Source organism: Gallus gallus, chromosome 26 (genome assembly GCF_016699485.2).
Source record: "Gallus gallus isolate bGalGal1 chromosome 26, bGalGal1.mat.broiler.GRCg7b, whole genome shotgun sequence".
Classification (NCBI taxonomy): Eukaryota; Metazoa; Chordata; class Aves; order Galliformes; family Phasianidae; genus Gallus; species Gallus gallus.
In genome coordinates this window covers 4805182-4828952 of record NC_052557.1, presented here as the reverse complement: position 1 = coordinate 4828952, position 23771 = coordinate 4805182, and the positions used below count along the sequence as shown (strand labels likewise).

The following is a 23771-nucleotide window of genomic DNA, read 5'->3' as shown; positions in this document are numbered from 1 at the left end:
CAGAAAGCCCCGATCTCAAACCTGCAGTCCAGAGCAGCTCACAGTGCTCAGGGCAGCCACTCCAACCCATACTCACCCATTGCACGGGGCAGTCGCAGGTGGAGACCTGGGGAGCTGCAGGGGCACTGCGGTCCTTCAGACCTGTTGGTGTTCCTTCCCCACCTGTAGGACTTCCCTCACCTTCCTCCATCCTGCTCTCAGCAATGCTCTGCTCTCAGTGCAGGGCAGGATGAGATGCATTGATTTGGCACCCGGATAACGCAGGGATCATTTTCAGCATCTTTCCTCTCCACTGACCGCACTGCTGTTGGTAGGAGGTGGAGCTCTGTGGGAACACAGATTCTGTTAGACTTAAAGAAAAAAACATGCAGAAGGCAGAGGGGCTCTGGTTTGAGTGGCCTTTTTCATTCACTTGAAATAAAGCATATAAACTGAAACAAAAGCATCCATCCAGCTTTTTGCATGGCTGAAATACAGCAGGGAGATCAGACTTCCTCTGTCGCCCTCAAGCCTGCGGATGCTGGCAATGAACTCTTTCTTGGGGCTCAAGCCAACCAGCAGGCCAAGCCCTGACAACACAGCTGGCTTTCCTAAAATCCCATATTCTCGCGCTAATTTTGCATTACCACATGTGACCACACATTGTGGAGGCTAAGCGAAGCCTTTCTGGCATGACTCTAATTGACTCTGGATTATAGGGGCATAGACGTTTCCCTCTCCTTGGACCAACTGCTGACTTCTGGCCTGCTGCAAAACCTTTGGAGTTTGCAAACCTCAACTCCAAAGGTTTTGCAAGTCCCTTCTCCTCTGCTTTGCAGAACGGGCGATTGCAGAAGTGGAAAATGGGTTTTGAATTTCCAAGTTTGGGTGGAATTTCAAATCACAGCTCTGGCTGTAAAACCAAGCCAAAGAAAACACCTGCTGGGAGAGCACAGGGTTAAAACCTTGCCGAATTTTTCACTTTTTTCCATCTTTTTTCTGTTCTTGGGTTTGAAAAGAGTACCTTTGTGAGGGAGCTACACTACTTGTGGCTGTGGGCTTCCACAGCTTGAAGGCCAACTCTGGCTGCCCTGCAGTGGAGCCAGCACCCATTTTTGCATGACAGCTTCAGTCGGGCTGTACATGCCTGAAAACCAAGCAGTGTCACCCAGGTGGCAGCCGGGAGAAAGGCACAATGCAGTGAGACGTCCTGCCCACGGGACAGATGCGATCCTGCCCAGAGTGGCACCCAGCAGCACCGTCAGTTTGCTGCTTTTTTGGCATTCCTTTCTTTGAGCCCCATCTGCTGGAGTCCCGTGATTTCATGACACATGTTATCATTCGTTCATTTGTTCACATTCAAAGAAAAGAACATTTTTAGGCTTTGCAGCCAAGGACAGAAGCCATAAGACCAAAAAAACCCAAAACAAACGAACAGAAAAAACACCAAAAAAAAAAAAAAAAGGTTTAAATTGGCATTATTTCAGGGTAGTCCCATGATCTGAATGCTCATGGCTGGGGATAGCGGGTACTGCCCTGGTGAAACAGCCTCCAGGGCCTGGTTCTCATTTCCAGGAAGGTCCCTTCACACCAGTCTGGCAGTGCTGGAAGCTGGTGTAACCTATAAAGAGGTGTTGGTGTAAATGACAACTAAGCCCACTTGACCCTGCTGAGCCCACTCCTAATTTACTCCAGCTCTGGGGAAGTCCGAGGCAGACATGGGCTCGGTACAACTTGACGGAGAGACAGACGAATGTACAGCCCAACCTGCTGCTGCTCCAGAGGCCTCTGAGCCAATTACTTTGGTGATCTCAATCCTCCCTTCCTTCTTCTTTCTCTCCCCCCTTTCCCATCACGTGCTCGCTTCCAGCAAGCGCACGTCCTGCAACAAAAAGCAGTGCCGCAGAGGAATGTGGAGGGTTTGAAAGCCCCCCGAGAGCAGGTAGATCCATCTGAGTGAGCGCTGCCTCCTCCAAGCCAGGAGGGGAAGGCGGGAGGGGATCGGTTTACATAAGTACTTTGCCATATGAAGAAATAATTTAGTGGTATTAATAGAGGTTAAAGTTTCCCAGGAATCCCAAACAGGCCCCGCAGACACAGGTGGGTTCTTTCACTCGCAGGGATGGGGAGCGTAACCTGACTCCCTCTGGCCAAAGGGAGACAGAGGCTGATGGGGCAGAGGCTCTGCTGTGGGGGTCCGCTGTGTGGCAGGGCTGTGGGGCAGGGCTGTGGGGCAGAGCTGTGTGAGGCAGGGCTGTGGAGCTCTGCTGGGGAATGCAGTAACCCCTCCATGCCTGGGCACAGCCATTTTTGCAGGGGCACAAGCTGGCAGTAAGACTGAAGCGGAGCTCCAGAACAAGCACTGAAGAAGGGATCTGCACGATGCTGGCAGCACACATGCATGCAAGCATGGCCCAAGCACTATTCTTGTTTGGGGCAGCGAGCAGACAGCCCTGCAGGAACATGCATTGAGGCACAAGCTGCTCCCTGGATGGAACGTGCACCAGGCATGCTCTGTGATGTGTGTGCAGAGCACTGCACAGATCTGCACTGGAACCAGCTGAGTTTTCAGAGCACAGATACCATGACCAACCTGGCATCCCCTCCTGCTTCTGCAGGATGTGCTGGCCAATGCACAGCAATGAAACACCACTGATCTCTCCTGGGCCACAGGACCTGATTGCAGCTAACTGGATAAAATGGCACGGAGCACAGCAGGGGCTGGAAGCAGGAGACTAGCGAGCCTAAATCCCCCTTTGTTTGGGTTGGGATCTGAGATAATGTCGCTGATTCTCAAACATGGAGCTTTTTACAGCCCAGGGAATTTGAGGCCACCCCAAAAATAATAATCTCTCAAAGCTCAAGTGATTGCAGAACACTCACCCTGCAAGGCATGCGGTGCTGCGCTGCCTGGCACCAGTTTGGAGATGGCCCACGGCCTCCTGATCCCAGATCTCAGAGCACGTGGCTGCTGTTCTGCCCCGGAAGGGACTAACAAAGAAACAAGAATATTTGTTAATGTATTTTTTTCCATTGAGAAGCAGTTAAACCTCCTAAGACACTTTTTCCAGACATCTAAATCCTTTAAAAATATTCTCTAGACTCCATAAAACTTACATTTTCCCTGGGTTCTCCCGTGAGTTATTAAAAAACTGAAGTCTCTACCTTAAGAGCTTAGAGTCTGGTCATGATCAGAAAACCAACTATGTAGAATGGCACCTTCTTGTGCATTCAGAGACACGTCTACCGACTGAGCGGGGGATATCAGAGAGAACTGCAGACCCAGAATAGCCAAAGGAGAGCAGCCCAGACGCTAAAACGAGATCTGTGATTCTGGGGAGTCTGGGCTCTGCTCATCAGATGGGATGATGGCAATGGAAAACCAGTGTCCTTTCATGGTTCCCCCTGATAGGCACCACAGTATCTGCAGCCACTGGAAAACAGCATTATGTTATGGAATCACAGAATCGTTAAGGTTGGAAAAGACCACTCAGATCATTGAGTCCAACCATCAGCCCCTCTCAGTATTCTCACTGCTCACTCTTTTCTCAACCAATGCCTGACAAAGTCAGCATTTTAATGGCAGCATCTTTGGTTTCTTCCAAAGAGGCCCTTAAAAATGAAGGTATTCTCAAGGAGCACTCGAAGAAGGAAACTTCTGTATCCAGGCAGCACCCCGGCACAGCCCCACGTCCCACAGAGCTGTGATGGGTGCACGGCTTCCCTGTACTTTGGCTCCAAAGACAGTCACAGTGGGGCTCTGGAGAGTCAGAAGAGCGCTGTCTTTTTTCCGCAGCTGCTCTCCTAGAGCAGAACTGTGCTGCAACATCGCCGGAATCAAAGGGATCGTAATACCCTCCCTGCTTCGCTTAACCATCAGTTTGTCTGGGGCATGAACTCTGCCAGCAGCAGCTCCTGCAAAGCACTCAGCTCCTTCTTTCCCCTTCTCTCCCTTTTTGCAATGCCTTCTCGTTCCCCCGTTCCCCGTCTGCCTCCCCGCAGCCTCCCAGAAGCGCTGGCGTGTTTTTAACCCAGGCATGAAACAATCCCACAGCCACAGATTGTGATGTTTCAGATAACATACGGAGAATGTAAATCCTGTCAGCAAGTGCAACAGCCATAAAAGGCTAAAATGGATTCCTGCGGATTAGAAATAAAACACAGAAAGGGCCCTGTTCTCTCACTTTCCTCATCTCCCCACCTCCCTGAGCCCTCCCTCCCCTCTCCCCTTTAAAAACCTCCTGGAAATGCGAGGGGAGGGTTTTTTTCTTTTTCTTTTTTTTTTTTTTTTCACCAACTTAAAAAGAAAAATAAAATACATTCCAGGAAAAGGACTGCTGCTAAGAAAACTAAAACCAGAAAATGCTTAAAGATGTTTTAATGACTTAAACACAGGGCCGGGATTGTGTCTAAAAGTTTCCACATTAAAAAAAAGAAAAAAAAAAAAAAAAAAAAAAGCAAATTCAATATTAAATGTCCCCCTCCTCAGTGCTGTATTTCTTTCCCCAGCACTCTGATTTAAGCAGTGTGTTATTAGCACGGCCAGCGCGGACAGACACCAGCCTGCAGCCAGGCACAGTTTACGCTTCTGTTCCAAGCTAAAAAGGCACAACTGAAAACGCTCCTAAAAATAATGAAGGCCACGTGAGCGCGGGTCCGAGAGGCTGTTAACAAGCAGCTGACAAGTTTCTGCTCGAGGAATTAGACCCTCATTTAGAGGGAGATTAGCGGAAATCTTCCTTCTAATTGCAGAACCAGCCCGGCGATCGCTGCGCTTGGGGTCTGCTGGACGCGGGCGGTGGGCACGGAGCCCCTCGGCCAGAGGTGCAGCTCAGGGCTGCTGGGAGCGGGGTCAGCGCTCAGCCCCCCCTGAAGCCAGCCCATGTAATTTGTCACGACCGGTAGCTTGTGTTGTGCAGGGGCCTGGCTGCTGATCGGGCATGAAGGGCTGAATCAAATCCTTTCACGGAGCAGACAGCGCGGTTCTGCGAGGTCACGGCAGAGGTTAGGGCAGGGCAGGGTGCTCCAGCTGCCTGCAGAGCGTTTGGCCTTCGCGGAGGTTCAAAGCGGGGAAAGCCCCGCTCTAAGATGCTGCCCTGAGAGCAGGAGATAAAGCTGGTAACAGCAGCAGCCAAGGAGCTGACACAGAGCTGCCTGCATCGGGAGCGTTTCACTTCAGTGAGTGTTCATAGAGCGTTCTGGGCTGAGCGTGAAAAACCCAGGTCTGAGTTGCTGCTCTGGGGCAACACGAAGGTAAGTGAATAGACTGAGAGCGGACAGGCTGAGCATCACCTACAGAATGCCACCCATCCTATACGCAGACGGAGCACGCACACACACAGGCACAAGATGTACCCATGGATACAGCTGCTCCCAGAACAACCCAGCTCCTGCCAACATGGATTTCAGTACTGCCTGGGCAGGAACTGCAGCAGCATCAGTGCTCTGCGTCCCCTCTCTTCCCCCTCCCACCTTCACTCTGTCACTCTGACCTGTGGCGGAGCAGAACTGCCCCCGGGCAGCACAGGCAGATCCCAGACCAGGGACTGTGGCTGCAGAACTGCCCAAAGGTGCACCTGTCCCAAAGGACAGCATCAAGGCGGCTCCTTGTAGTTCATCCCAGCTCTCCAACCACATCCACAAGGTCCAACCCTCTACTTCTTTCCAGAATAATACTGCCTAAATCTCTTGGTGACAAACCACCCTCCTGTCTTCAACGAACCGGTGGCTATCAGGTGTCTGAGGTCACCTGGAGGTGTGATGGAGCCTCCAGCAGAGCCCCGCTCATCTGCTCCAGCTGAAGACCTCGATCCTTCCTGCCTGCAGCCTGGCCATGAAACCGGCTGCGATTGGAGCTGCTGTGGAAAGAAAACAAACAGGATTGAGCTTCTTTATCCTGAAGTCAGACCTGACGGACTAAGGTTCTTCTAAAAGCTTTGAGAGGTGGAAAGTCCCTCCCTGTGGGGAAATAAGCCTGGATGGGACCAGGGCATCTACTGCTGAGCACGAGCCTCCCCCAGCTGCAGCCCATCTCCCTTCCTACAGAAGGAGCTGCTGAGGCCTGAGCCCAGAGCACGCAGCAGCCACTCCCCCGCCTTCCTCCCAAAGCTCATTTCTCTTTCCAATTCAGCACTGGGGAGGGGTTGCTTGCTTGCTTGCTTTATTTTTATTTTTTATTGAGAACGTGCAAGCGTGTTTGAAACCCAGATTTCCATCCAAAAGAGTAGGAGGCCGAAGTCAGACTTCCCAGACCACAAAGACGCACGGCTCAATCTCATTCCTGCCAGAGTTTCCACTGTACTCTTCCCAGATGAACTTTAAAAGTATATGTGTGTGAACAGGCGTGAGTGTGCGTGTGTTTTTTCTCCTTTTTAAAAAAAGAATAGAAAAAAAGGCGAGTGAGTGAGTGAGGCTTTTAGGAGGTTAATAAACCAACCTGTTGCCAAGTTGGATATGTGCATGGAAGGGGGGAGTTGAGGATTTTAATCCCAGCTTTTGATAAATAGAAGACATTCTAGTCATAATAAAACGTGTTTTACACTTGAGGGGGGGGAATAAAGGAGAGAAAAAAGGAAAGTTTTGGCCAGGCACTGCAAGCTCCTGAGCCCAAACAATGAGGTTAAGAAACATAACTGTAACGCATTAGTAAATTGACAATGAAATTGCAGTTACTTCACTGGCTCTTTATTAAATAAACACAGCCTGAAATGGACCTGTCTGCCCCGGAGGTATTTGTATAGGGTTCATATTACTAACTCAACACTGCTGCTAACGCACTCTCAGGCACTGCACACCCTGGAGTGCAAACACATTCCAGAGCAGACCCTGCAAGGTGGGGCCGACCTTGCTTTTCCCCTTGTCACTTTTTCCCTTTCGTTTAGACCCCGGATTTTATAGCCACTGGCTGCTGCTATGACATTTTATCCCCACTCTCAGCTCCTTTCAGGACCAACTGTGAGAGCAGTGTGTGTGAATACACGTGCTCAGAGCACGCTCGTGGACCAGCGCTCACCCCACGCTGTGCTCCCCCTCCCCACTCTCACCCCTCAGAAAAGACCCCCCTGCCCTCAGCTCATGCCCAGCTCAGTTCTGCTGCTTCTGACCACCGATCGGACCTTCCCACCTACCTACAGCCCCCACAAAACACCATGCACCCTCTGACAGCGTGCACAGCTCACACCCACAGCCAATGGCCCTTTGCAGCTACATTCCCAGCCAGCAGCTGCCCTGCCTGCTGCCACACCACCACGATGGGTCCCGACCTGGCTGCAGTCCTGTCCTCACACGTGCCCACCTAACCCTCAGACTGCAGCCCTACCTGCAGCCGTCCCCCCGCAGTGACAAGTGGCAGCTGGAGTCCACACAGAGCCACTGCACTTGGAGATGCAGCTGTGGGAGAGCCATCTAACAAACCCTTCACCACTGATGCACACGAGCCCAGGCAAATCCCAATCCCACTCACGCAGGCGAATCGGGTAATCCCTGCACACACACATGTTGGAGACAATAGGAACTTGAGCATGTTCAGCACCTTGCAAGGCCTTGAACAGCTGCCAATGTCCTCTGGAGATGCGCCAAACCAGTTCATAAGATGTGAATGATAGAGATTCTCAGCAGCCCATGGGGTCTGTAGCAGGCTGTGCTACTGTTGGCTTGCATGGCCACGACACGCTTTTTCCCTTGTTCTGAGACATGCCTCCTGTGGAGTAAGGTTTTCTCAGTGAGGATTTCTATTCCTGCCTGGAACTGGAGTGAAAGCGCTTTGCTCTTCTTCTCTTCTTTCGTATTTGACCAAAAAAAAAAAAAAAGGAGAACTGGGTTAAATGTTTTCATGCTCACAGTGCCATCAAAGGCTTGCAGGGAAAATATCACTCTCACAGAGGTAAAAGAGATACTTGTCACTGATCCCACCCAACTAGTCTGACCTACGCTTGCATTTTCCCTAGGCACTCAAGGCTGTGTTTGCAAACCTTGTTGCAGAAGTGGAGTCTGATACGATGAGAAAGTGCACCAAAATTCAACTTTTCTGGAGCAATTTCTTCAACATCTTCTCAACAGCCTGGAAGCAAGAACAGCAATGCTGGGCAGCCTTCATGTGTGCTCCAGCAGAGATGCAGCCATTGATGGGAAGTCGTATGGAAAAAGAGATGGACATTTTGGGAACATGGCTTACAGGTACAGGAGATGAGAAAGCATAGTATAGCAACTGGTGACGTGGCTTTAGTAAAGCCAAATGCTAACTAAAGACAAGGGTAGGGAAGCTTTGCAGAGCACTAACAGATGGGTACAGGGACCATTGGATAGTGATGGTTTAGCCTCCTCCTTTTCTTCCCTTCTCCTCAGATGCCAAATAGCATTAAAACCCATCAGGACTCAGCTCACACTGTTTTCTTAGTCATCCTGCTTTTCCATATGAGCAAATGGTGTTGGCACATCTAGCCCTTGGAAGAGCTTACCGAGGTGGGGAGAGGCAGCGAATTCCCAGTTGTTGGGATCCTTAAAGCCAGACCGGATGGCTCTGGCTGAGAGGTGATGTCCCAACTTCACCAGGGACAGCCTGGAGCTCGCTGGAGCAGCGGGTGGGAATCCCTGACCGGCCGCAGGCAGGAGGTCAGCCCAGCGCCGAGGGATTCCGTCTGGCCTTGAAGCTGAATGTGAAATCACAGAGACGTCTCCTATTTGCCAAAAGCACTTTTAATTTTGCAAGGGAGTGAAAGGGAGAGCTTTCCACTTGGTTCTTTCATTCATATAGACTGGTGGATTTTTACTTTTTTTTTTTTTTCCCAACCTGTTGAAGCCTCCAAGTTTCCCTCTGGAAATCCCATCCTGAGATGGTTTTCTCTTTGCCTTTTGCCTCCAGGGGCCAGGATTGAAAGGCTCTGCAAATTTGGTGGCTGCAAATAGGATGATGCCTTGCTCATGCATATGGACTGTATTTGACAGGATTCTCCTGGACCTGAGTCAATGTGGGCTGTGGATGGGAGGAGAGATGGCTCTGCCCTATGGTGCTATTTGTTCACAGAGATACTGTTGAAATAAAAACTAAGAATAAAGCAGTACTACAGGTATCCAAACACATAAATATTGCCTGAGGGTCCTGAAAGCCTCACCCTTCCTCTCCTAATAACACAGGAACTGACAGAGTCAGGAAGTTGGGGCCAACAGCCCTAATATTCTTCTCCAGAGGCACGGCCAACTCCAGCAAGTGTCAGCGATACGGCAGCATCAGCCTCAGTCCTCCTGTTAGGCTACCTCAACCAGAGCAGCCTTCATCAGTGGCAGCCAACCTGTGAGCCTTCAGCAATAAAGACATGAGCAGAGACAGCTCGGGCCAATGTCTCGCGTTCTCCTTCCACACACAGACTGCACCAGGGTCCATTGCTCACCTTGTGCAGCTTGCAGTCCTGGCAACAAGCACAGCAAGTCCGCAGGGCATGGGCTCACCTGCTCTTTGAAGGGCTCTAAACTTCTCCCAAATGGGTTAAGTGCAGAGCTCAGCTGTAAGGAACTCGTACCCTTTGTGGACTTATCCACAAAGGACAGGTCCTAAGAGAGAGCAATACTAGTCTGTGCTTGGACTTTCCCTCTTCCCACATCCATCCAGGTGTTTTTACATGTCCTCAGTGTTTTCTCCCTGCTTTCAAAAAGCCCCCACCTTCCTCTTACCCATTTTCTAGCCATTCACTTGACATCTGGTACAGAGGGATATAAGCCACTCTGCAATGAAATCTTACCCTGCCTCTTTTTCCAGCCTGCCTGACAGAGAACAAGTCAGCTGTGGGCCTCACCAACAATTTTAAACAAAAACCCACAATCCAGCAGGTCAGGCCATTTTAGCGTATGTACCTTTTATTTGTAGCAGACTGTTAATAATTAAGTGATGCCTTTCATACAGACATTTACAATAATTTAACCTTGCCCTTGCTGTGTAATTTATTCTTTGCAGAAGCCAATAAAAATAAAGGCCCCATATTTCGTCTCTCTCTCTCTCATTCTCTGTACATATATATAAATATATATATACACATATATCCAGAATAGTGTAATAGGTTTCACATATTGTTCCATAGGTATCATTAGAGTAACAGAGCCAAGAGTCTCAGTTCATATGACTCTCTTTATAGGTGCCTTATAATCCACATAAAATTGAGTTTATGTTTCCTTTCCATCCACTGATTCTAAAACAAGATGAGGAAGGGTTGTCTCTCTTTTTAGTTTTTCCTTCACAATTCCAATCCTTGTTGCACCAACTTCAAAATTTGCCATTGGTAGTAAGGGCTTGTCTTTAAAGAACCCAACCAAACCGGGCACAACCTATGATCCATCTGCTGTAGTGTCTTACCTGTGACCACGGCAAGTATCAAAGCCTCCAGGAAAAAGCTCTGAGTAATGCACACAGTAGACAAGCAACAAATCGCCTGCCTGGAGAGGAAAATCCCTCCTAAGTTGGTGAGTGAGTCATTACTGCTGTTTCCAAAGCCACAGAAGAGAAAACCCAGCAGGTAAGTGGAATAGGAGCAAGGGAAGGGACTAAAAACAGAGATTTATTTCCTCTCCAAAAAGAGAGAGAGAAAAAAAAAGCAGAGGACAGGCAAGAAAAGGAGCCAAAGCTAGTGCTGTTGGCTTCACTTCCCCAGAAAGTCCTAAAGAGGTTACACAGAGAAACAAAAGAAAAATATTTTCCCCTAAAGAAACATTAGCAAAAACACATTTATTAAAGCACAAAAAAATTCCATAACACTTAAGAGAGCCGATGCTCTGGAAAGCGCAGGGCTGACCGCTGCATGTGAGCCAGCAAGGCTGAGGGGCCACGGCTGCATGCCCAGCAGGGCTCTGCTGGGCAGGCTGACACAGGGAGAGCTGCCAGCCCTGCCTGGCCTGCCTCAGGTGCTGTGGAAAGGGGCCCGGACCTCAGCTGGACTACATGCAAGTGTGCCATGCTTAATTGAGACACTCAAGCTATACAGGAGAGGCTGAGATCCATTACTGGCACTATGGACTCCTGTAACACGTGTGGTCTAGAACCTATAGGTCCTATTGGAGACACGTCTCCCCCATGCTCTATAGCCGGGGCAGTGCTGCAAGAATGTTCAATTCGATCACAGCCACAGCTTTTTTTCCAGCATCCTTTAGAGCAGCTGCTTAGGGACACAAAAGCACATTCATATTGTTATTGTTGTTATTGTTCACCAACGTGGCAGGGGGACAACGCAGCTACTGGTCCCCTGTGCGTGTTCTGCTCCACTTGGTCCATATGAGGTGATGGAAAACTTTCCTAGCATCAGGTGTTGCTGCTGAGTGTGAGCTGCTCCAGTTACACTCTCGGCAAGTGTTATAAACACACAGGCACAATCTAAATATTTATGGCACATGAAATCTCCCGTCTGCTGTTCCTCAGCAGAAAGAGAAGAGAGGAGGGAGGGAGGGAGGGTGAATTAAGAGGTGATTATTGTGCAGGGCCTGTAAAATCAAAATATGAAATCAAGATGTAGTCGGCCGCCAGGAATGGTCAGCACAGAGAGGAGCCAGGTGTTGGTTCCCTGATGCTGATATAAGAGCTCTGCCCCAGGCTGGGTCAGCCAGCACGTCCATGGGCAGCACTCAGCTGTCCCCAGCTGTGCCACTGTTGGCTTTCCCCAATGGAAACAGGGCCATGGTGTTGTGGTCTCCCTTTTCCTCTCAAGCATCTCCTGAGGGACTGTTTCAGCCCATAAAACCTTCCTCGGTCTGCAAAGGAGTAGAGCAGGCTGGGAAATCATTTCTCTGCCCTTAACAGAAATGACGATAGAACTTTCATTTTCTTATTCTATTTTTGGTCAAATCTCCAGGGGTTTTGTTAAATGCTTAAAAAGAATAATAATAATAATAAACCAGACTACAGAAGTTCAATGTGTTTCTGGAAAAATGGCCATTTATCCAACCTGAAAACCACTGAGTATTGGAGGGTGATAGGACCATCTCACCAGAAAGGAGAGGTGGAGCTGCTTTAAGAGAAATTATTCACTTAACAGAACTTGGGAAGTTGGTATTGACAGAAACCCTGTCTGCAATTGTCTCTGGTGTTATCTGGACAGCCCACGAAAATCTCTTCCAGGTCATCACAGAGGCCTGATGGGGAGAACACACTGCAAATACACTTCTTGGACCAAAACACCCTGCAGTTCCCAAGGATATGTGCGCCAACAGATGAAGGATCTGGAGAGCAAGAGCATCACCCTGCCTGCCAGTGTGGAAGTCTGCCCGGTGAGCAGGCAGATGAGCTCTCAAGGTGCTGCCCAGACTCCTCATTCAGACTTTGCACAACTACTCCAAGAAAAAGACAGGGCAGCTCTGGGTTTATGGCATGGATGGTGTTGATACTGCATTGGCAGCTCTTACGGAAGGACTGGGGATACAGAGCTGAGAATAAAGCCCTTCCTCTGTGTGTTGGAGTGCCACTTGCTGGTTTCCAACAGACCCACTGATTTCGACACAGAAGGGGACACCACAAAGGCTGATAGTTTCTCTAGGTTCTGATGACTTTTGTTTCCGACTGCCAGAAATCTAGAAAGAAGGAGCACATGGGAATTTGCTTACTGCTCTGTTTTCAAGGGAGTGCATTCAGTGAAGGTGGGGCCCCCAACGTTATTTTTAGCTCAGCACAAATAACGGAGCAGAAGGCTTTGACGTTTTTCCTGAACAAGTCCCAGGACCAAATTAAAAAATCAAGGCATTTTCAGCTCTGAACAGGAATTGATACAACCTTTCGCCTCGGCTGGAGCTGGCACTGGTGATTTTGAGCACAGGCTGGTGACAGCTATGGGAGGATCGGCAGGAAGAAGCGCATGGACTACAGTTGAGTTACGCCAATTGAGCTCTCATTTTTCTGCCCAAAATGCAAGCTCTGCAGAGTTGCTGAGCTGCAACTCTTGATTTCAAGGAAGCACTCCAGTGCCTCACAGGGCTGACAGCTCACTGTTGCCAAATCTGTGTAAACAAACAAATTTCCACGTCCCCCGGAACTGCAAGCACGTCAATAATCACTCAGGAGAAAGCTGAAGTGGAGCTGGGCGCTAGGAATAACAAAGCCAGGGCACGTTCTAGTTGGCACACCCAGCTGGATGTTTACACTCACACCCACGGAGGCGCCAACCCCAATCTCCTTCCATTGCAGTGACAGGTCTGATTTTGCAGGCCTTCCAAAGGCAGAACACCTCCTGCCCTGAGGAGGAATTTTACTCCCAGAAGGCTGAGAACGTTTTCCATCGGAATCTGCCGTTGAGAAAGGCACTGTTTTCCATGTTACAAAACACACAGTGAGACATCACCTACTGCTTATGTTCCATAGGCCACACACCTCTGTCCAAAGTTGGAGCCAAAGTACGTGATTTCAAAAGGCTTCTTCTGGACTCACCAGAGTTGTTTGTCAGTGAGATAGTGGGGAGTTTTTCAACAAAATTCCTCTTAATATATATTTCCAGGGTGTCTCCTATGAGTCTCTCCTGCAGCTCTCTGCAATCAACCAAGGGAAACAAAGTGCTTTCCTTGAGAGACAGCTCAGCTGACTGCACAAAGGCAAAGCTACTGTGGACAATAAGGAAGCCTCCACGCTACCCAGTGACTGAGCTCAGATCTCAGAAAAGCCAAAAAGTCTCGAGCTCAAACTAATAGACACATCTGCCAACAACTTCTTCTAATTTTTTGGAACTACTCTATAGATTATTTCACTGCCAAGAAAAAGAAAAGATATTTATGAAATTCCAAGTCAGATCCTCAGTGGTGTAAACTGGAGCTGCTCCAGTGAGTCTGGGGGACACTGCCAATTTACACAGGTTGAACTGGCTCTAGCGATACCTGCCTGGCTCCCCAGCTCCCATGGACAATTAAAGGTAGCTTACTGGGGAGTTCTATGAAAACCTGCCACTCTTGACTCACAGAATCACAGGGGCTGGAAGGGACCTCAAGAGATCACCAAGTCCACCCCCCCTGCTAAAGCAGGTTCCCTACAGCAGGTTGCACTGGTAGGTGTCCAGACGGTTCTTGAATATATAGAAGGAGACTCCACATCCTCCCTGTGCAGCCTGTTCCAGTGTTCCATCACCCTTACCATAAAGTTCTCCCACATGTTAGTACAGAACTTCCTGTGTTTGAGTTTCAGGCCATTACTCTTTGTCCTATCACTATGCACCACCAAGAAGAGCCTGGCCTCATCCATTTACCTCCCACCTCCCTTTAGATATTTATAAACATTTATCACATCTCCCCTCAGTTTTCCCCAGGCTGAACAGACCCACGTTACTCAGCCCTTCCTCATATGGGAGACGCTCTATGCCCTTTAATAATCTTTATGGCCCTCCGCTGTGCTCCTTCTAGAAGATCCCTGTCTTCTTTGAACTGGGGAGCCCAGAATTGGTCACAGTAGTCTAAATGTGGCCTCACCAGGGCAGAGTAGAGGGGGCGGATCACCTCCCTCGGCCTGCTGGTCATGCTCTTTTGAATGCATCCCATTGGCCTTTTTGGCCACAAGGACACACTGCTGGCTCACGGCTAAGCTGTTGTCCACCAGAACACCCAAGTCCTTCTCCACAGAGCTCTTCTCCAGCAGGTCATCCCCTAAGCTGTACTGATGAAATGAAACACAAGGACACAAACGCAGAAGTAGAAAGCAGACATTTGTTTCTACCTTGAACTCAGAGGTAGCTTGCATTGAGCTTTAGTGTGAATATGGGAACTGAAAGCTGGGTGGACAGGGCATCCTGCAGGTATGGACCAAGGTAGTTTCCTTGAAGGCACTGGGTCTGTCCTGAAAATGGAGGGAAAAAACATCTTTAGTTTGTAATAGTGTTGCAAGAAGTAAAAAAACATGTAGGAGAGGGAGGTGCTTCAATACCAAAGCAACAGGAGCATGGGGGAGTTCTAGAGATATAGAAAACACGTGCTTAACATTCAGCAGGTGCTTAGGTTTATATAAAGAGCAGCTCAATGAATTTCCTTATTTTCCTGTCCTGGGGTTCTTCATGAAGAAACTTTCCCCAGATGGGTCTTACTCAGAATCGGGGCCTTATTTAACATCAGGGAGGTTCTTTTGATCTGTCAGTCTTCTGGTTTTCATTATGACCGAGACATCTTTTCTGGAAGGTTGAGGAAATGTGTATTAAATAATGGCCTGGCCTTTATTCTTAGTTTCTGGAATAAGAATCCGAGGCATACAGTCAATAGAAAACGCACATGCATTCTGACAGCACGCAACTGAGGATGTTCCTGAAGGTCTGCACTGAACGAATACCAGACTGTGGTGCTGGCAAACACAAGCATCTACAAATAACTCTATTTGTGGCAACAGTCCCCACTGTCTTCAACTAGTCACACTGTGAAGTGAGTGTGATGTGGGTGAGAGTGCTGCAGGACTGGTCCTGTGTACCCACAGAGCATTTTTAAAAATTCCAATGCATCGAAACCCTTAATAATGTAAACCAGTTGTGACCTCTTGGCATCCTGAGTTTAATGGGGAGTTCTGACCGTGCAAAGAACAATCCCTTTGTTAGATCGCAACACGCTGAATTTAATCTCAGAATGAATGGTTATGGTCAAGAGGTAACCCACCTCTGAAAGAGGGCTGATAATGGAAAGGCTGACACCATCTGAATGACAGCGCTCTCACCACTCAGTCACACTGGCCAGCTGCTGCCTACAAAGGGCTGCGCCATCCGAAGGTGCTGCAGCAGTTGGAAGGATCCTCCCCTGACTTCAGAGCTCTGCAGATCAGGCCCAGATCACTCGTGTAGCTCCCTTATATTCATTTAAACCCCAGCTTAGCTGGATACCCAAACACGTGCTAAGTGTTTATGGTTTGTGCAACCTGTGCCAATTGGTTCTCAACTGGGCTGGTTTGAGGGGCTCTTTCTTCAATGTGGTACCATATTATTGACCTTTCTGGTGTTACCCATTGCTTTGATGCAATTACTGCCTTTGGTGAAGCACACATGGACAAAGCAGTGCAGCGATTTTAGCAGATTTTTTTGTTAACCTCTCCAGTTATTTGGGATCTTTTTTTTTTTTCTACTTGGAGGAAGAAGGGACGCACAAGAAACAAAAAAATGGAAGGTTGAAAATTGTTGGGTTTCGGGAAGAAATATTTTTGGCAATGAAATGAGCAGAAGGGTTTCGAACAGCACGGCTCACCAGCTAAGCCAGGGAATAAAACTGCACCGAGCTCGGAAACTTTACCTTCCTTTAATTACACAGGTGACATTTCAGACACTGAGTCTGATTTTTTTTTTTTTTGCATCTGCATATTGAAAACACCCTTTTAAAAATACTTAAAAAAAAATAGCTGCTACAGAACATTTATTTAGTGAAAAGTAAATCTTATAAAAATTCAATTGCGAAGTAGTTAAGGTATTTGAATTTTTTTTAAAGAAGAAGAATCCCAAGAAAGAAAGTATTTGATGGCTAATAATCTCATTTCAATATAATAGGACCTTTCTTTTGCAAAGAGCAAGACAGGTTAAAAGATATAATTATGACTTTGCAAACTCTCCCAAGTGCTACGAGATCATCTGACAGTTCTGATCCCGGGCTCAGCTCTCAAAGGGGAAAAGTCTTTGTCTAGTTAGAGAGTTAAAGAGACAGGATCCCTATTCCACCCTCTGCCTACATTGCAATTTAACTGTCAAAAAAATCCAAGCCGCAAAATTGTCTTATTCCAACACAGCGCAAGAGAAGAGAGAGAGGTTTGAAACTGACCTGTCAAAAGCACCCTGTTTAAAAATGTATAATATATTTTAAATATTTTTTTTTTTCTGGAGGTACTTAAAGGTTAAAGATGTGCCAGAGATGTAGGATGGGTTTTTTTTTTCCCCCTTCACTGCAGCTTTTTAAAACAATTAAAAAAAAAAATCATTTCAAAATTAGGGATCATCAGTATAAAAAAAATCCCCTGAAGATCAAAAGGAACACATTAGAATCACATTAATTCTGATTAAAAAGAAAAAGAGAGAGAGAGAATAAATCCCCTTTTGCAGTGGAAAGAGAAACTTTGAGGACGTTCAGATGTGTTTTCATTGTCAGAATGTACACGAAGGTGGAGCAGAGTGCCTGCGAGAGAGGAGGACCACGGCGAGCTCTGAGCCACGCGGGGAGCCGCAGGCTGCTGCTGTCAGACTGTCCTTGATACTCCGGGCTCTTTAAAGCTTTGCTTTTTCAATGTTTCAAAATAGTGAAAAGGAGGAGGGGAAAATACTTTTTTCCCAAGTAACCAAACAAAAGAAGCCATTTCTTAAGGGGGGTTTCCAAGGAGCCACAAACAAACAACTCCCAAGCATTTTTTTACCAAATATAGATGGCAAACAGACAGCTGGATGGGACCGAAGGCTTCTGCACGGTGCCACCGCCTGGCATGAGCACGATGTGTCACCCCGAACCGCAGCCCAGAGTTGTGCTGCAGCAGCATCTGCTCAGGAGCACCTGCACAGGGTGAGAGATGTCAGACTGGGATCTGCAGGCATGAGAGCCGCTTCTGCCTGAGCAGGCAATGCGTTCCCCTGAGCAGGGGCTGAATTTCCCTGGTAGTCCTCTTGCTGCCAGTCTTGCTCTAAGGAGCAAGTCCTTAGAGACAGGAGATGGTTCCTTGTAGTTTCCCCACTGTGTGTTCAGGTCCGTTAACCCACCTCCATGGAGCTCCAGCAAACATCACCACAAACAGGAGCAGCTGAAGCCTTTATTTCCTATAGGGGTTTGTCCGCCGAGGAGCCAGGTGGGTTCCCTCACTCCCACCAGCAATGTGTAACCTGCTGCTGCCCATGTGCAGCTTGGCCAGCAGTTCTGCTGGGGACACAGGCCAGCCTCTTTCATACATGTGACTGCAGGCAGCCAGCATGAGCCCAGGGCAGAGCCAGCTTGAATCTACAGCCAAAATCAGCAGGGACCGTCCTCTAGGAGATAGGAGACCAAGACACAACCCTCTGGGTGCATGGATGGGTGGGAGTTTCCCATAGGGAGCAGCCATTTCACTTGGGCAAAACAGAATGATTTCATTGACTTGAACCAAAGAACTTCTGACCAAAACAGCTCCATCAGGGACCTGCCTGGTTTCTTGCCTTGCAGTGGAGCCTGAGGGTACAGGATTGCTGCGATGGGGGAGCAGCCTGGGTGAGGAACACTGCACATTCAGGTTTCCTTTGCTGGGGTTTTGGACGTGGGGAAGCTCAGAGCCTGAGCTGTAGGGCTCTATCTTTTCTTCATCTTTTGAGATGGAAATGTCCAAAGCAGTATTTTCCTTTTCATTTTTTGTTTGTTTATTGAGAATTTTAGCATTTTCTACTTTTGTGGAAATTCCAGCTCTCCAAGCTGTGTCCGGGGTCTCCTCTGGTCATGATGTCATCACTGCACTGCATCTCTGACACAGAGGGACCAGAAGACAGCATAAGAAAAATGTAGGGGGAAGTGCTTTATACAGAACTTTGTAGGAGGGGAAGCCTGGCGGCTGCGTGTTATCAATTATTGAATATGATTTACACAAACACTAGGACCACAGACTGTAGGCATCCTTGGCATACCCAATAAATACACCCCAAGTGGTATCAATACAATCACAACATGGAACCAGCAAGATAGGTGGCAAAAGAAAGTCAGCCCACCTCCGCTGCTCCCTCTGCCAATTTATTCTCTGTTCCAGCCCTCTTCAACCTGTCATTTCCACATGGTTGGTGATACATATGAGTCTTAGAACAGCACTGAATACTGAAACAGACACAGGGAACTTTGGAATGGGGTAAAGCAGCAGCTGTGTATTGGTACTTATCTTCCATATTTTAATATATATAAAATTCCAGAATATCATGGTGTGATTCAACTAAAAAAAATGAGAGTGGGAAACCTTAGTGAAGCATCCTTGCAAATTTTAAGACTTATGTATTACCTGATGGAGTAGACTGCATTAGGAAATATGTCAACACAATCCTGTGTTTCCATAGGACCTGCAGGGTGACCAAGCTTTAAGCATTACTCACTGAAAATTAAGCCAAACTGGACTCCTGCCCTAGGAAACTCGCCAAATTTCTGCTCTTAAAGGAATGATAAGCCTTTGTGATGCTGCTCTTCTGACTGTGCAAAATCAGGGTCAAGTCTGGGATAAGTGTGCCTCATTAAATAGCTCCAGTCCTACCTCCCTTAAATCTAGAGGGAGGTCTTTCTCTAAGAGCAGGACCAGGAGCCACCAGCAAGATGGAGATGTCCTCCTGACAGCTCAAATGGACTATCTGAAGACAAAGGGCTTTTTCAGAGGGCATTCCTTTCTTGCTCGTTGCTCATATGAAAATAAAGCCTTCTCAGTCCTTTCCACCAAGCTCTGGTCCCAAATTCTCTGAAAACTTGCATCAGCTGATAAAGGGTGAGATGGTGATGGAGTGCCCCTGGTGTACCTGTGAGCAGGATCAGGATCTCCTTCTAAATACTGTATGCTAAAGCTGGTTTCCTCATGCCACTGGAAAGCTGCCATGATTCTGTCCACATATGAACCAAAACTCATCTGCTTTGCACATTTTCCCCTTAACCCAACCTGTTCTCCAATTCATCTTTTCTTGTTTGCATTCGTTTTGGAAGGATTTGTGACTTTTGTGTCAGGCAAAGTCTGGCTGTTTGCTGATGACAGCACCCAGAGTGCCACAGGTGTCCAAAGGGAATTCCTGCAGTGAAAATCATGGATGTTGTTCTGAGGAGATGCAGATAGTGGAAAGGAAGACAGCGTGAGTGTCACCTGGTGAGAAAACAGGCAAAAAGCCTTGGCACACACAGATTTGATGTGTTACATGCGTAGCAGGAGCAGCAACGTAAGCACAAAAGAAGAGAGGAAGCCACCAGGCATAACCTGATGAAATTACACAGGACCTGTACTTGGGTTTACCATTTTCTCCACATCACTTTCCCTCCTTCCTATTGCTGCAGAAGCCATTCCAATCTGAACAGCCTTAAAGCCCACTTCCAACTGGCACACCCCTTACTGGCCAATTGAAACCAAAGGCCATGGCAAGAGCTTTGCTAGAATTTTTCCTAACACGGGAAAATTTGCAGGTGGTGTGAAGCTAGTGGTGCTGGTTTTACACAGCAGAGCATAGCTCCACAGAAGCAGAGTGCATGTCCTCAGAGCAATGTCTCACCATCAAATGAGACAATTTCAGCTGAGCTGCGAGCTGAGCTGCCTTCAGGCTGGGACAGGCTCAGGTGACGTCCCCACTCTGCAGTCGGTCCCCCTCAGCGCACAGCACACGTTTTGGTTTGATTGATTTTGTAATTGCTCGTTTAATTGAACAGTTACAGCAACACCATCAGGAAAAGGTTTCAGGGCTGGGAAGGGGGGTGGGAGGCTGTGGGGGTGGAAGGGGAATTGGAGCTGGGGAAAGAGCAAAATGGGTTTTTCCCTTTCTCTCAAGATGAAAACAACGAGAAGAGGCGAGGAGTCAAGTTGCCTTTAGCAGGCACTGAGGAGGAGGAGAGCTGAAAACAATAAATTCTGAAAAGAGAAGGAGAAAAATTAGAAGTGGATTGAAAAGTGTGGCAGGGCCAGAGGGTCCCAGGGACTGCTTAGCTTCTAACTGACATCCTCTTCCTGCTAGCTGTGAATGCTGGCATGAGGAAAATGGGCCACAGTGAAGGAAAGCTGGAAAGCTGTGTGGGCTGCAAGTGGGAGAGCAAGCAGCAGAAGATGCCTGTCTGCCTCAACAAGGCACATGAGCAACATGAGATGGGGAAAGACACACCTGTGTTGGAGAAGGGAGGGTATCAAAGCAAAACAGATGTGTACAGGAAGGTTTGCATTTCAAAGGTGTGCAAGGACAAAGGTGTATAAACCCACTGGACAGGGCATATAGAAAGGCATGTGGAAAGGGTGTGGTAGTGGTGGCATGTCCTGGTAAGAGCAAAACATCCAGGGAATGGGAGAATGCAGTCTATAAGAAAGCTGGGATGCACAGGAGTGAAGGTAGAGTGCACATGTAGGAAAGATAAGTGGGAATAATAGGGAAACAGACAGGCACCTCCACAAAAGAAAGTGAGCGTGAAGAAATCAGGGCACATGCTGGCCAATTTTATCAGCATGCCTGCTATAAGATATGCTTTGCTGTGTTTTTGGTTGTGATTTGAGGCTGCCATGTCATTGCACATCTGGTGTCATGTTGCTTTTCACATGTGGAACTGTGGGGGCACTGCTTGCATGTGTCTGTGCACTTTCCAGAGTCCTCCTACCTCTGATCTGTGTACAGTGCCTAGGTGGGTTTCCCAAGGGAACAAACAGCCTCTAGTCGTAGGCATAGAGAGTGTTTGCATCACTTTTAGTAGCGTTTTTGCAAACCTATTTGAATGGATGTGTGGACTAGTGTGTAAATCAACCCCATGCCTACAGTGCTGTGGGCACTGTGCACCTTTGCTGTGGCAGCGTCACTGTGTGCCCTTCAGTTATGTGTGTGTCTGAGCAAGGAGCATGTGCTTGTTGGGTGTGTGTCAGGAAAAGGACAGGAGAATCCAGACAGGGTCAGGGGGGAAGGTGCACACAGAGGCCATGGTGCAGCTCCAAAGCAAAGGAGATCAGGTTTCAGGAGAGCCTGGAGCTCAGGCTGGAGGGGGACAGGAGGTGGGCTTTGCTGCCTGCATTCCCTGGCAGGCAACACAAGGCAGGTTTAAAGAATATCCTTCCATTTAGGAGTTTGTTTATTATTCTTAACTAAGCAGCTCAGACAGGCAAGCCAGCAGCACCATATCCACACTGACTTCCCAGGAAGGCAGGGAAGGGAGGGACAGGAAGGCAGATTTCCAGGCTAAGGGACAAAGGGATTTATGTACCGCTGGGCTAGGGAAGGGGGCAAGGCCGCTTTGCCAACTATTTAGAAAGAGGGTGGAAGACAGTCAGCTTTGGGATGCCAGAGTGGAAGCTGGGTGGTGTAAGCTCAGGTATGGCAAACTGGCTTGGAGCCGAAGTGCTGTTCCAAAACCCAGCAGCACTTCTCAGTTAGCTGCTCTTTTTATCTTCAGGAACTTTAGGCAAACTTCCTGAGAACCAGGAGCAGAGACTCAGGTGTATCTCCTAGGGAGAAGTTATCTCCCTCCAGTTAAAATCCACTTCTTCAAGCAAAAGTCACAAGGCACCACAATGTTGGTACTAATAGAAGTTCCCTCACCTTGCAAGCTAGTCCAGAACAGGCTGTTAAAGCACGTCTCTCAGCTCTGTGTTTTGGGTTGTCTGGCCCATCTAGCAATTTTTCAGCTACTGCAGCGATGACCAAGAACACAGCAACCTAGATAAAAAGGAGAGACATGATTGGTGTGCATTTCTCACAGGGAGATGCCATATATATCTGAGGGCTCCCTTGACATGTAGATAATGGAAGAGGGAAAACTTCTGGCTGTCTGTACAGAGAGTGAAAATACACGGGAGTATTTTTCTGCATACTGCTTTTGCATGCACACCAGTTCAGTTAAACATTGTCCATATGAGCAAAGATACATACAGCAGTGTTTTGCAGCTAGCACCTTCCATGTTTATGGGCTTTAGCGTGCAAGACAGTACTGCAGATTCAGGCAACAGGCACCGTGCTTGTGCAGCACACAGGCACACACCAAACCTACCCCACGTGCAACCTGGAGCACCAGTGTCCTTGCAGCTCAGAGGGCAGGACTGCAAGGGAGGGAGGATCGCTGCCATTCGCCGGGCGCTGATGTGTGTGCTCACACTGTCATGAAAATGAGGTCAGCGAAGGTCATTCAGTTCAACAGTATAAATCAAGGAGGAAAGTGGAGTGGAAGCCTGTGAATTCTCGGGAGATCTCACCGGTGGGGGGTGGCCAGGGGGAGTAGAGGAGCAGCTAATGAGGCCGCAAATGCCACACAGGGGCAAAGCAGAAAATAACGGAGGATGAAAGCAGCCAAATGGCAGCAGCCAAAACAGAAGGCAGGAAAGCCCGGCCTCAGGTCCTTTATCCTGCACTGTAACCAGTGCTTCGTGTTAACTTGCAGGATTACTCTGCCAGAGCAGGCAGAAAGGCTCCACACCCTCCACTCCCAACCCGCTGACAGGAAACCTTTCACTGGAAACTTGCTTGCGTTTGGTGCAAAATGTCTCACTTCTGTTAGCAATTTGTTCCCCATCACAGGCATTCCTGGGAGAAGTTTGGTGGGGGAAGGAAAAGGGCCAGGAGTGCGGGGGCTTCCACCTGGCGACCTGGTTAACAACACAATGGAGCAGACAGCCGGCCTTTCACCACCTCCCTTCTCCATGTCCCTCATCCCACTTTTCACCACCTCCTCCCCAAGCCCCCCCCCAGCTCTCCTTTCTCCTCCTTTTTGCCAGCCTTCTCTTTCCTCCCCAATTTCTCTCTATCCTTTCTCCCCTTCCCCTCTTCTTTCATCCTTTCCTTTTTTTCTCTCTCTCTCTGCACATTCAGACTTCTCTCCTGCCCACAGGTCTCCTAAACCCACTACCCATGCCCCGCTGCACTCTGAGGTTACGGTGGAGCTTTGCTTTCTCCTTGGGCCGGGTCGGAGGCTCCAAAGTGCTTTTGTGATCCGTTCCCCCCCAGAGCTCTGGACAGAACTCTCCCTCTTCCCTTCCCCCTCGCTTTCTCTCCCTCACATAATATTTTCCATATGAAGAAGCCTTCCTGAAGCCGCACACTGCCCTCTCAGTGAGTCTTAGGCGGGTTAGAGGAGACCCTGGGAGCCTTTAATCCTCTCTCTCTCGCTTGCTTTCATCCTCAGCCACAGCTGGACGCCCCATTGATGTGGAACAGACCAAACACCAGGCCTCTCGCTAAGCTGCTGCTGTG

The 23771-nt window shown here is 48.4% G+C and overlaps 1 long non-coding RNA gene across 1 annotated transcript in view; it reads right to left on the bottom strand.

The window, feature by feature from the left end:
• The window catches only part of LOC107055180, a 67362-nt gene that overhangs the window by 18027 nt on the left and 25564 nt on the right, over positions 1-23771 (bottom strand). Inside the window, exons 4-9 of the long non-coding RNA XR_001470193.4 lie at positions 22128-22244; positions 14642-14761; positions 10322-13470; positions 5729-5837; positions 2863-2970; positions 77-325 (exon numbers count right to left, since the gene is read on the bottom strand). This is a non-coding gene — a long non-coding RNA (uncharacterized LOC107055180). The remainder of the gene's footprint in view (positions 1-76; positions 326-2862; positions 2971-5728; positions 5838-10321; positions 13471-14641; positions 14762-22127; positions 22245-23771) is intronic.